The following is a 12,503-nucleotide window of genomic DNA, read 5'->3' as shown; positions in this document are numbered from 1 at the left end:
GCAAGATGAAGTTGGGTAAGGTTTCTTGTGGCACAATTATGAAGCCTTGTCTGGAGTAAAACAAAACGGGCTATTTTCTATGTTATTTATGTTGGAGGCTAGCCCACCATGGCCACGCAGGCCATAGCGAGGCTAGCTCCGTCGATGACTGCCCAACTAACAATCGCCAGCCGCAAACAAGCATGCATGCTGAATTGTTGCTTTATAATAGTAATTATAGCTGAACTAAAATTATGCTGTACACATTACTGTACAAATGCTATTTCAATTGAAAAATTAGCTAGTGATCAACTTTTCGTATTGGTATTAACAATGATAATTTAAAACACTTTTAAACGCTTAATAAGATTTTTATTCGACTCGAAGTAATTCCTTTACAACATAGTTTAACAAGACTTTTTTCAGTTTCTTGTTAAGTTCATGTAAAAATTAGCACATGTATCTGTATAATGTGTTTTTCACAAGTCAAATAAGCGCTTTCGTTTCATCATACTTCGACTCAGAGTACATGATGAAAAACACGTGGTTTTTACTGAACAACAGCTGAATTAATCTGTTATTCAGTCGTTAACCATAATGTCTGCTAATTCACCACTGCTGAATAGGAGTCCAAGTCTGATCATTATTAAACCACGGCAAGTTTATGTTTTGATTTGAGCGCTGCAAGTCATCATTTCTAGGATGGCGCAAATAGGAAGGCATGCGGCTGGCAATCGACGGGTCTCGAGTTTGAATCTGGATTTAGGTAAATTTATGTGTAGTTATTATTTCTCAAAATTTGTTCACAGCATTGAGTTCCAATCACAAACTGTCGTGGAAATTGAACAATTTTGAATTTTATTTATTTTCAACTTTTTTTGCGAAAGCTGAATAACAGCTGAATAACAGTTGTAAAACGATTTAACAACAAACAGTTCAGTTGCTAAACAACACTATGCTTTATAGTTTCTCCAAATTTGTGTGAACAAAACCCGAACAAGGGTTGTACCTGAAAATTATCCAAATGTTATTCAGCATCATGCTGAATCAATTCGTCGTCAAGGCGCTTGTAAAATGAGTGATTGTTAGTTGGGTGTTTCTTAATTACAATGAAAAAAGAACTCTAGACATCTTCCATCAAACTAGACGGCTGCCGACTGATACCTCAATCAGCAACCGCTACACTCTTTATTCATTCCAGGTATATACAATTGTTCAATCTTCTTCAATAACAACATACCTACGCCAACAAATCTACCTCGCTCCAACACTCCAAACTCGTACCTGAAGGTTCGACGTGTTGGCGACCAAGCAAGGCAGTGGGAATGGTTTTCACTCGGGAATAACTGAACGCGGTTTTACTATAAACGAAAGGAAGGGATACTTTATTATGCTACTCGATACACGGTTGAAACTGGAATGATTCACACTCTGCTGGCACCGTCGGTAGAGAGCCCGACTTGCATGTGTTGGTGTGTAGCGGCAAGCGAAAGGGTGTTGCCAGATGATGTGGCGTGTTTCGCTCTCGCCCGCTGCTCAGGGTTGAACTCGGTGGGAGTCGATGATTGCTATATCCCGACACTCCTCCTCAATCTCCGACTCACAGTCAGAAAAATCCTTCACGAATCTGTTACGCTTGAAGGCTGACGTATGCTTCTTCTGCTTGACGGGTCCTGGTTTCATCCTTGTTAACTCCTTCTTGGGTTTGGCTTGTAGATCTGGATCCTCGGTGGTCCTTCTAGCTTTCAGCTCCTCCTTAGTGCTGCACAACATGGTAGACTCTTCTGCGGCACACATTGCAATACCAACCACGTAGTCCGATAGCTTAGTAGGCATCGCACCTCGCGTCTTCCGGAATGGCAACTGCTTCCTTGATTGTTCGTTCACTTTCTCCTCCTGAACTGCTGCATCGTCAAATCCGTTGAAATCTCCGCTCGCATGGGCATCTGAATACTCATCATCCGATTTCTCGTCCGCCGTTCCTTGCTTCCGCTCACGATTTGGAACACAGTGCTGACGAATAGGGGTGATTTCTATCTGCGACGAACCATTCTTCCATTCGATGAACGCTGCGTCTCTACTGACAGTGATCGTATCCGTGGCGCGATCCAGGAACCGATACCCCTTCCGGTCCTCAGCGTATCCCACGAAAGTCAGCTTCCTTGATCTGGGATCCAGCTTGCGCCGCTTCGCGTCTGGTATGCGGACGTACGCGTCGCTACCAAACACACGGAGTCGATCCAACTCCGGCTTCCTACCATAGAACCGTTCGTATGGTGTACCTTCGATCACGCGTGACGGCAGCCTATTCTGCAGAAATGCTGCTGTGCGTATGGCTTCGCCCCAGTACTTTTTCTCCATCCCCGCATCTAGGAGCATACACGAGGCCATCTCCTGGAGTGACCTGTTTTTACGCTCGGCTACCTTATTGGACTGGGGTGAATAAGCGGTGGTAAATTCAGCAACAATGCCCTCCTTGGCATAGAAATTAGAGAGATCTTTATTTACGTACTCACCGCCTCCATCAGCTCTGATGACCTTCGGTTTCCTACCAAAGTAGTTCTGGCAGAAGTAGACGAAATCCTTCACTTTCTCCTTGGCCTCCGACTTCTCTTTCAGCAAGTAGATGACCGCAAACCGACTGTAGTCGTCGATCAGGCTCAGGAAGTAACGATTTCCACTCGGTGTGACGTTGCTGAAAGGCCCACACAAATCAGTGTGGATGAGGTCCAAAATCTTCTTCGCTTTTCTGTCCACTACACTCGGGAACGGCTTCCGGACCAATTTTCCCTCGAGACATGTTTCGCACACCTCGTCTCTTCCACAGTCCGTTACACGAATACCACTTCCGAGTTTTTCTTTAATCACTTTGTTTACTGCATCCGCATCCCGGTGACCGAAGCGCCGGTGCCACAGATGTCGGCACATCTGCGTATGACAGTCACTGACCGACTGCATCGCCTGCTCCGCCGTTTTCAGTTTATACAGCGCACCACTACGATCACCCACGGCAACAATGCAACCCGTACTGTTCACAATATTGCAACCCGCTTCCGTAAAATGCACTACGAAGCCTTTACTCGCCATTTTCCCAACCGAAAGCAAATTACCGTCCAGTCCCGGAACGAAAAGTACCTCGGTGATACGGATTTCCACCGGTTTCCCGTCACTATCAACACCGCGAATCAGTCCTTCACCACAGCCAGCCGTTTTCGTTTTCTTGCCGTTAGCGAGCACCACGTCCGCCCCGGCGCGCTCCACCAGCGAGGTGAAAAAACTCTTATCACTACTCATGTGGCATGAGGCTCCGCTATCTAGAATCCACTCGTTTTTCACAGCTTGCCCCGCGACAAAACACAACGGTTCACTCGACTTTTGCACCTGCTTCGCTTTTTGCGGCGGCTGTTTGCCGGCCGAGTCCGAATCACTACTGTCACCCTGCTGCGTTGCCAAAAACTTGCGACAAAATTTCTTCACGTGTCCCGGTTTCTTACAGTAGAAACACACTCTGTCTTTGTCACGCTTTGTGTTCATCTTCATCGCTTTTTCTTGCCCCACTCCGTCGACCGAACGATCCACACGACGCTGGTACGCATCCAGCAATTTTGACTTTACGAAATCGAGCGTAATGTCCGCGTCGGCGCGGCTTTCCAAGGCCACCACAAGGTTGTCAAAACTGTCAGGCAAACTTCGCAAAATCATCGCCACTTTGAGAGTATCATCAAGCTTCTGCCCTACATTATCGAGGCGCTCAAACAGCTCGTCCAGCACGACAAGGTGTTTTTCCATATCACCACCCTCGATTAAATTGATCGAACACAACCTTTTCAAAAGGGACACTCGCGACGTCATATTCGGTTTCTCGTGATATGTCTTCAATGATTCCCACACTTCTTTCGCACTTTCCTTCTTCTTGATGATGCTGAACTGAGAGTCCTCCAAACAGAGCCCAATCGTCGCGATGGCTCGTTGGTCATCACGTTTCCAGTCATCATCGTCCGCGTCTTCCGGCTTCTCATCGCTTATAACACTCCACAGTTCTTCACGAATCAGCAACATGCGCATTCGAAAACTCCACGACTGCCAATTTTCATTATTCAGCCGCGCGAACGAGAGCTTCGACAAGTCCGCCATTTTGTTGCCTTTCTTTGCACTGCACCAAAGTCACCAGCCACTAACCGGAACGCGAAACCGCACCGAAAAAATCTTCCGACGAAAACACTACCGTTTTGGAAAAACGAGCGACCGATTTTCCAATCATCCACTGGGCACCATAACCTGTTGGCGACCAAGCAAGGCAGTGGGAATGGTTTTCACTCGGGAATAACTGAACGCGGTTTTACTATAAACGAAAGGAAGGGATACTTTATTATGCTACTCGATACACGGTTGAAACTGGAATGATTCACACTCTGCTGGCACCGTCGGTAGAGAGCCCGACTTGCATGTGTTGGTGTGTAGCGGCAAGCGAAAGGGTGTTGCCAGATGATGTGGCGTGTTTCGCTCTCGCCCGCTGCTCAGGGTTGAACTCGGTGGGAGACCCGACCATCAAAGAGGAATTCCACGGAGTCATGTCAGTCGATCCTGAGCGACCATTTCAAAAATATCTGAAACTTTGCACAGTTTTTCAATTTCATCTAAATCGCCATTTTTCGATATTAAACCTTCACATTCACTCACGACTAACTTTTCAAAAGGGTGTATGTGAAAATAGTTCAAAAATATTCTAAAAGCTGTACAGCAAAAACGGATTGTTCGATTGTTATGAATTTTTCAGCAAAGTTAGATAACTAAATGATGATTCCTTAGAAAATATACACTGTAAAAAATTTATTTTTTTACTTTAAAAAAATATGATCTTTGTCACAAAAACTCAAATATCTCAAAACCCTATCTTTTTACCAACGTCAATTTTTTAGGGGAAATGGCCCATTATATCAGCTATCTACCATAAAATTTTGGTGATGGTAAACTGATAAACAAAAAAGTTATGACATTTCAAACATTTCACAATTTTTACATTTAGTAACAAAAAAAAAAATTTTTCTGTGTAAATTATTTCGAGAATTATATTTTGATGTTGATTTTATTGTAAAGGCTACCGCCTGAATTAAACAAATTGTTTTCATGATATTTTTGTTTGATTATTCATAATTGCTGTAGTATCTATTTGAAACTTAGACGCGATCCAGTGTTGTGATCAAAAACATTGAGAGTGTCATACTTTTTATTGTACGTGACTGGTGAAAAAATCCCTTGATAGTGTTGAAAAGCTGTTGATTATAAGAAAAATGGAATTAAACTTATTTTTAAGAGAAAAGCTGTATAATAAAAGTTTTATATACGCGTATACGTCTAGTTTATCTAAAAAAAAAAATTACCTCTTAAAGAACAGACTTTATCGGAAGAATGTGAGTAACTTCAACAACAACAAATGCATGAGAGGTACATACCATAGACAAACAGACGAAACGCCTAGAACAATTTTCGTGAAAATCCATCGCCCAGTTCACACTAACACCACCTGGTGGAAATGTTTCACGAAACACTGCGTTGTGCAATATCGTCATCAGAAGGCGCTGGTGTGAAACGTCAAACGCACGATGGGCGCTCTTCTGGTTATGAAAGCCACAACCAAGATTCAAAATGATCGTTAAAGGCGTGGTCAATGAAAATTTCGTCAGTGTTACGTTTGTGTGTCTGTATACATACCATGACAATGCTCACGAAAAAGCAAAGAAATACTTCGCTATGGATATTAAATTAATTATTAGTAATTTTTTTCTTCAGTCAAGCAAACAACACCAAACTAGTCAGTTAAAACTAATAAGTGATTTTGTTTATTATAATCTAACGAACAACATGAACAGTCGCTTTCTCAAAGGTCTTCAACTCAACGCTCTCTTGTAGACCGTTTGATGAAAAAAAAAATGTTCAAAAGAGTTACGAAATCTCACCGAAAGCACCATAGATAAACTGAAAGAGACTCGTTATGCCCAAATGCCCACATTGAATACAAATTTACTTGCACGTCCTGCCGTCTAGACTTTGACAAACGAGCCATCTGTATATCATCGGTAAAGCAGGGCGCAGGAAGTTCTAAAACGACAACAACTGAGAAATTGCCAGAAGTGCTAAGTGCAGAGAGTCATGCCACCGCACCATCAGCGACATCTGTTTAAACAATTTAATCACGCCCCTTTTCAAAAATGTTTTGGAATATTCTTCAACATCTATACCCATTTCAATATTTTTAACGTTGCAAAACACGCTCTCAACATTCATCTTGAAGAAGAGGGAAAACACTTGTCCTCAAATGTAACAGCAAATTAATGAATAAGGTACACCGGGGCAAGTTGAAACGGGTGGGGCAAGATGAAACAGCGGGTTAACATGATGTTTTCTAATGATAATAAATAGTTTGATCGCCGTAACGCATAGTTTTTGATTCAAACAATCTTTTAACGAAAGAAAAATTACAAAATTGTATTGAAATCTGTTTCAAAACTTCGTGTTTCATCTTGCCCCACCCATTTCAACTTGCTCCGGTGTACCTTAAACGACTAATGCGCGGAGGGCGTGATAAAATCGGAACATTACTGTACATATAATATACATAATACATAATAAAAACAGCTTGTTTTACTCACGCACGACCATTAACAATAAAATCAGCATCAAACTGCGATTTCCGGCCGAAATAATTTACACTTAAAAAAAATATTACTAAATGTGATAATTGTGAAATGTTTTAATTGTCATAACTTTTTTGTTTATTAGTTCATCATCACCAAATTTTTATGGTAGATTGTTAATACAATGGACCGTTTTCCCTAAAAAATTTCGTTGGTAAAAAGATAGGGTTTTGAGATATTTGAGTTTTTGTGACAAAAATGACATTTTTTAAGATTAAAAAAGATTTTTTTTTCACAGTGTATATTTTCTTAGGAATCACCATTTAGTTATCTAACTTTGCTTAACAATAAAATCAGCATCAAACTGCGATTTCTGACCGAAATAATTTACACAGAAAAAAATATTTACCAAATGTGAAAATTGTGAAATGTTTGAAATGTTATAACTTTTTTGTTTATTAGTTTACCATCACCAAATTTTTATGGTAGATTGCTAATATAATGGACCGTCTTCGCTAAAAAAATTACGTTGGTAAAAAGATAGGGTTTTGAGATATTTGAGTTTTTGTGGCAAAAATGATATTTTTTAATGTTAAAAAAGATTTTTTTTCACAGTGTATATTTTCTTAGGAATCACCATTTAGTTATCTAACTTTGCTGAAAAATTCATAGCAATCGAACGAACCATTTTGGCTGTGCAGATTTTTGAATATTTTTGAACCATTTTCACATACACCCTTTTGAAAAGTTAGTCGTGATTCAAAATTAAAATTTGATATCGAAAAATGGCGATTTAGATGGAACTGAAAAACTGTGCAAAGTTTCAGTTCAATAGAAAATCATGAATTAAAAAATTTGCTTAATTTTGATGCTGTTGCTTGGAATCGCTCCAAACAGAAAACCAAATCGACCACGTTCTAATCGACGGTAAACTCTTCTCGGATATAATCAATGTCCGCACATACCGCAGTGCAAATATAGATTCGGATCACTACTTAGTCGCTGTATGCATGCGCTCAAAGCTTTCGACAGTTATCACCACGCGTCGAAGTCGAACGCCGCGGCTCAACATCGAGCAGCTGCGTAACGTAGAAGTGGCTCAAGACTACGCGCAGCAGTTAGCAGTGGCCCTACCAACGGAAGAGCAGCTTGGCGCAACTACACTTGAAGATGGCTGGAGGAACATCCGATCCGCCATAGGTAGTACCTCGGCTACAGCACTAGGCTTCGCGACTCCGAATCACAGAAACGACTGGTACGACGGCGAATGTGAACAGTTGAAAAACGAGAAGAATGCAGCATGGGCGAGAATGCTGCAACACCGTACGAGAGCGAATGAGGCACGTTACAAACAGGCGCGGAACAGGCAGAACTCAGTCTTCCTGATGAAGAAGCGCCAACAGGAAGAACGAGATCGCGAAGCGATGGAAGAGCTGTACCGCGCTAAGGACACACGAAAGTTCTACGAGAAGCTGAACCGCTCGCGCAGAGGCTTCGTGCCACAAGCCGACATGTGCCGAGATAATCACGGGAATATTCTCACGAGCGAGCGTGAGGTGGTCGAGAGGTGGCGGCAGCATTACGATGAGCACCTCAATGGTGACGTTGCAAGTACCGAAGGTGGCGTGGTAACAGATCTAGGAGTATGTGCACAGGACGAAAGACTTCCGGCCCCTGACCTTCAAGAGATTGAGGAGGAGGTTGGCCGGTTGAAAAACAACAAAGCCGCTGGAGCAGATCAACTACCAAGCGAGCTTCTAAAATACGGTGGAGAAGCACTGGTGAGAGCACACCACTGGGTCATTACCAAGATTTGGGAGGAGGAAGTATTACCGGAAGAATGGATCGTGTGTCCCATCTACAAAAAGGGCGACAAGTTGGATTGCGGAAACTTTCGCGCGATCACACTACTGAGCGCTGCCACAAATTGTATGCCGCCGTCTATCACCGATTGCAAGAGAGTTCGAAGGGCAATATCAGGCTGGATTTATGGGTGAACGCGGTTCAACGGACCAGATGTTCGCCATCCGCCAGGTGTTGCAGAAATGCCGCGAATACAACGTGCCCACACATCACTTGTTCATCGATTTCAAATCGGCGTATGATACAATCGATCGAGAACATCTATGGCAGATTATGCACGAATACGGATTCCCGGATAAACTGATACGATTGATCAAGGCGACGATGGATCGAGTGATGTGCGTAGTTCGAGTATCAGGGACACCCTCGAGTCCCTTCGGATCTCGCAGAGGGTTACGGCAAGGTGTGTCCAACATTGCGTAAGATGGTGTAATAAGGAGAGCGGGGATAAACAAGAGTGGGACGATTTTCACGAAGTCCGTTCAGCTGCTTTGTATCGCTGATGATATTGATATTATTGCTCGTAAATTTGAGACGATGGCGGAAACGTACATCTGACTAAAGAGTGAAGCCAGGCGAATGTGCCATTAATGTGTCGAAGACAAAGTACATGATGGCAAAGGGCTCCAGGGAGGAATCACCACGCCCGCAACCCCGAATTTATATCGACGATGGTGAAATCGAGGCGGTTGAAGAATTCGTGTACTTGGGCTCACTGGTGACCGCCGACAACGACACCAGCAGAGAAATTCAGAGGCGCATTGTGGCAGGAAATCGTGCTTACTTTGGACTCTGCAGAACTCTACAATCGAACAAAGTTCAGCATCACATGAAGTTAACCGTCTACAAAACACTGATTAGACCAGTAGTCCTCTATGGGCACGAAACATAGACACTACGTGCAGAGGATCAACGCACCCTCGATGTTTTTGAACGGAATGCGTTACGTACCAACTACGGCGGAGTGCAGATGGAAGACGACGTAGCTCGTTCGTGCCCAACAGTTGCTTGTGGTGCGCTGTTGGACGGATTCAACCTACACGGACTGACGCAAATCAACGCCATCGAGAACTCCAGGGGACGATTACTAGACCATATCCTCGTGAATGATGCTGCAATACCCAATTGTGTCGTGAGAACTGCTACTGAACCGCTAACGGCTATTGACGCTAATCACCCACCGCTTGAAGTTGACCTTCGTTGTAAAGTACCACTTGCTTTCGTTCCTAACTTTGATGCGGCTAGTTACGACTTCCGTAAAGCTGATTACTCTGTTCTGCATGCTGCGTTTCTCTCTTGAGATAGGAGACTTTTCTTCACGATCGACAACGTCAATGATGCGGTGGACTATTTCACCAATGTCGTCAGCGATATAGTTACCTCCCATGTTCCTCTGGTCAGACCTCCCTCCAAAGCCAATATGGTCAAATCAACGATTACGGTCACAGAAGCGTCGTCGTTCTGGCGCACTGCACCGGTATTGCAATTGTCGATCGCAGTATCTGAAACAGCTGTTCAACGCCGCTAGCAGGGAGTATAGAGTTTACAACAAGGTCCCGTACACTCGGTATATCTACCGCACCCAGCACAATCTACGCCAAAATCCGCAGCAGTTCTGGAACTTCATCAAATCCAAACGAAACGTCGTCCCTTTACTGTTTGTCATTGGCGTAGCTAAAGGGGGGGGGGGGGGGGGCTGGGAAAAAGCCGGGGGGAATTCTTGGAAATAAACGTGGAGGAATCCCTGAAACAATTTCTGGAGGAACCTCAGGAAGAATTCCTAAACAAATCTCTATAGGAAATCTTGGGGACATCCCGTGGAACTATTAATGGAAGAACTCCAGGAGGAATCCCTAAACGAATACCTTGAGGAATCCCTGAATGAATTCCTTGAAGAATCTCAAGAGGCATTCTGGTAGAAATCCATGGAGAAATTTCTGAAGGAATTCCTGGAGAAATTTTTAGAGGAATTCTGAAAGGAATTTCTGGTGGAGTTCCAGGAGGAATTTCCAGAGGAATTTCTGGAGGAATTCCAGGAGGAATTCCAGAAGGATTTTCAGGAGGAATTACTGCAGGAATCATCGGTGGAATTTCTGGAGGGATCCATGAAATAATTCCTGGAGGAATGTGTAGAAGAAACCCTACAGAACAAATTCTATGATTAATTCTTGGATGAAACCCTGGAAGAATTCCTGGATCCATTCTAGAATAACTTCCCGGAGGAATTCCTGAGGAAATACCTGGTGTAATTCCTGTAGAAATTCTTGGTAGAACTCTTGCAGAACCCCGGAGAAATGCCTGAATAAAATCCTAGAGGATTGGCAGGAGGAATACCTGGAATAGTTCTTGAAAAAAATCCGGGAGGAATTTCCGAAGGAATCCCTTGAGGAGTTTCTGGAGGAAACTCAAGATTTATGATGTAATACAAAGTTCGATTTCTGAGAGAATTCCAGGAGGAGTTTCCGATGAATTCTTAGAGGAAATACTGAAGAAACCGCTAAAATTCCTGAGGAAATCCTGAAAACCTGGATTAATTCCTGGGGGAGTTTCTGAAGGAATCCCAACAAGAGTTCTTGCAGGCATTTTTGAAATAATCCCGGAATTCGTTTTTGAAAGAATAACAGAAGAAATTTCCGGTGAATCCCTTGAGGAACTCGAAGTAATTTCTGAAGAAATCCGATGAGGAATCCCGGAAGCAACCCCATGAGGAACTCTTTATGGAATCTCAGGAGAGCTTTCTTAGCGAATACCTGGAAGAGTTTTTGTAGGAATATTTCTGGATAAAAAAATTGAAGAAATCAATGTCTGCAGTAATTGTTGAAGGAATACTAGGATTCCTAAAGGTTTTTTTTTTGTACAATTTTTTCAAACAATTCTTGGAGTATTTTTCAATAATCTCTAAGTAAAATTTTCTAAAAGATTTTCTGGAATACATTCCTGCAGAAATACTTCGAATCATTCCAGATGTAACTATTGGAGCAATCTCTAGTGGAATTCTGGAAGCCATATATGGAGAAATACCTGCAGAAATACCTTAAAGGATCTCTGGAGAAATTCCTAAAGGAAACCTCGAAAAAAGCACTGGAATGTGAAGAACAAACTATTCACTGGGTAAATCCCATAAGATATTTGGGTACTTGAACTTTACAGTGTATCACTTGTCAAATAAAATTCATTCTGTACTTTTATACTCGACCGTAACACACGTGTTTGTTTTGCTCTCGCGTATCACATTCCGCTGGGTGCTCCGAATTATAGGTTATGATCCCAGCATAGCCCGAGCCCCTTTTGTGAGCACGTTGGAACGCGTCGCGAAACTTTTTTTGGTCGTCGGAAGGAGAAGCTGCCCCGCAGCGTATGGCAAAAAGCTTGGCAAAAAGTTGTGTTGCCCCGGGCCGTGTGGCAATAAAGTCGTCGCGAGTGTGAGTGATTTCTCGTTGCTGTTGACGTCGTCGGTAGTGCGCAGTGCGTTGAAATGGAGGAGGAAAAGAAAGTTTATCTTTTCGACGGTGCCAATTTCAACAACTGGTGTTTCCGAATGGAAATTCACCTGGAGGAGCTGGACCTCATCGAGTGCATTCGTGCGGAACCGGAGGAGGTAGCCGAAATTCAGGTGTTGGTGACCGACAGTGCAGACGTCAAGCGCGTGAAGGAGGAAAAACTGCTGGCGAGGAAGAAGAAGGACGTAAAATGCAAGTCGGTTCTAGTCCGGAATATTGCCGACTCGCAACTTGAATACATCAAGGGCAAGCGAACGCCGCGGCAAATCTGGACGACGCTTGAGAATACGTTCGCTCGGAAGGGTATCTCCGGGCAGTTTTACCTCCTGAAAAAGCTGTCAGCGATGAAGTTTGAGGAATCCGGACCGCTTCAGGCGCATCTGCTCCAGTTCGAGCGGATGGTGCGGGACTTGGAGTCAGCCGGAATCAAACTGCAGGAACAGTTGGTGGTATTTTACCTCCTGCAAACGATGCCGCCATCGTACGGACAACTCGTCACCGTGTTGGAAACACTGTCGGCAGACCA

This window comes from Aedes albopictus, chromosome 2 (genome assembly GCF_035046485.1).
Source record: "Aedes albopictus strain Foshan chromosome 2, AalbF5, whole genome shotgun sequence".
Taxonomy (NCBI): domain Eukaryota; kingdom Metazoa; phylum Arthropoda; class Insecta; order Diptera; family Culicidae; genus Aedes; species Aedes albopictus.
Note: the sequence above shows the minus strand (reverse complement) of the source record.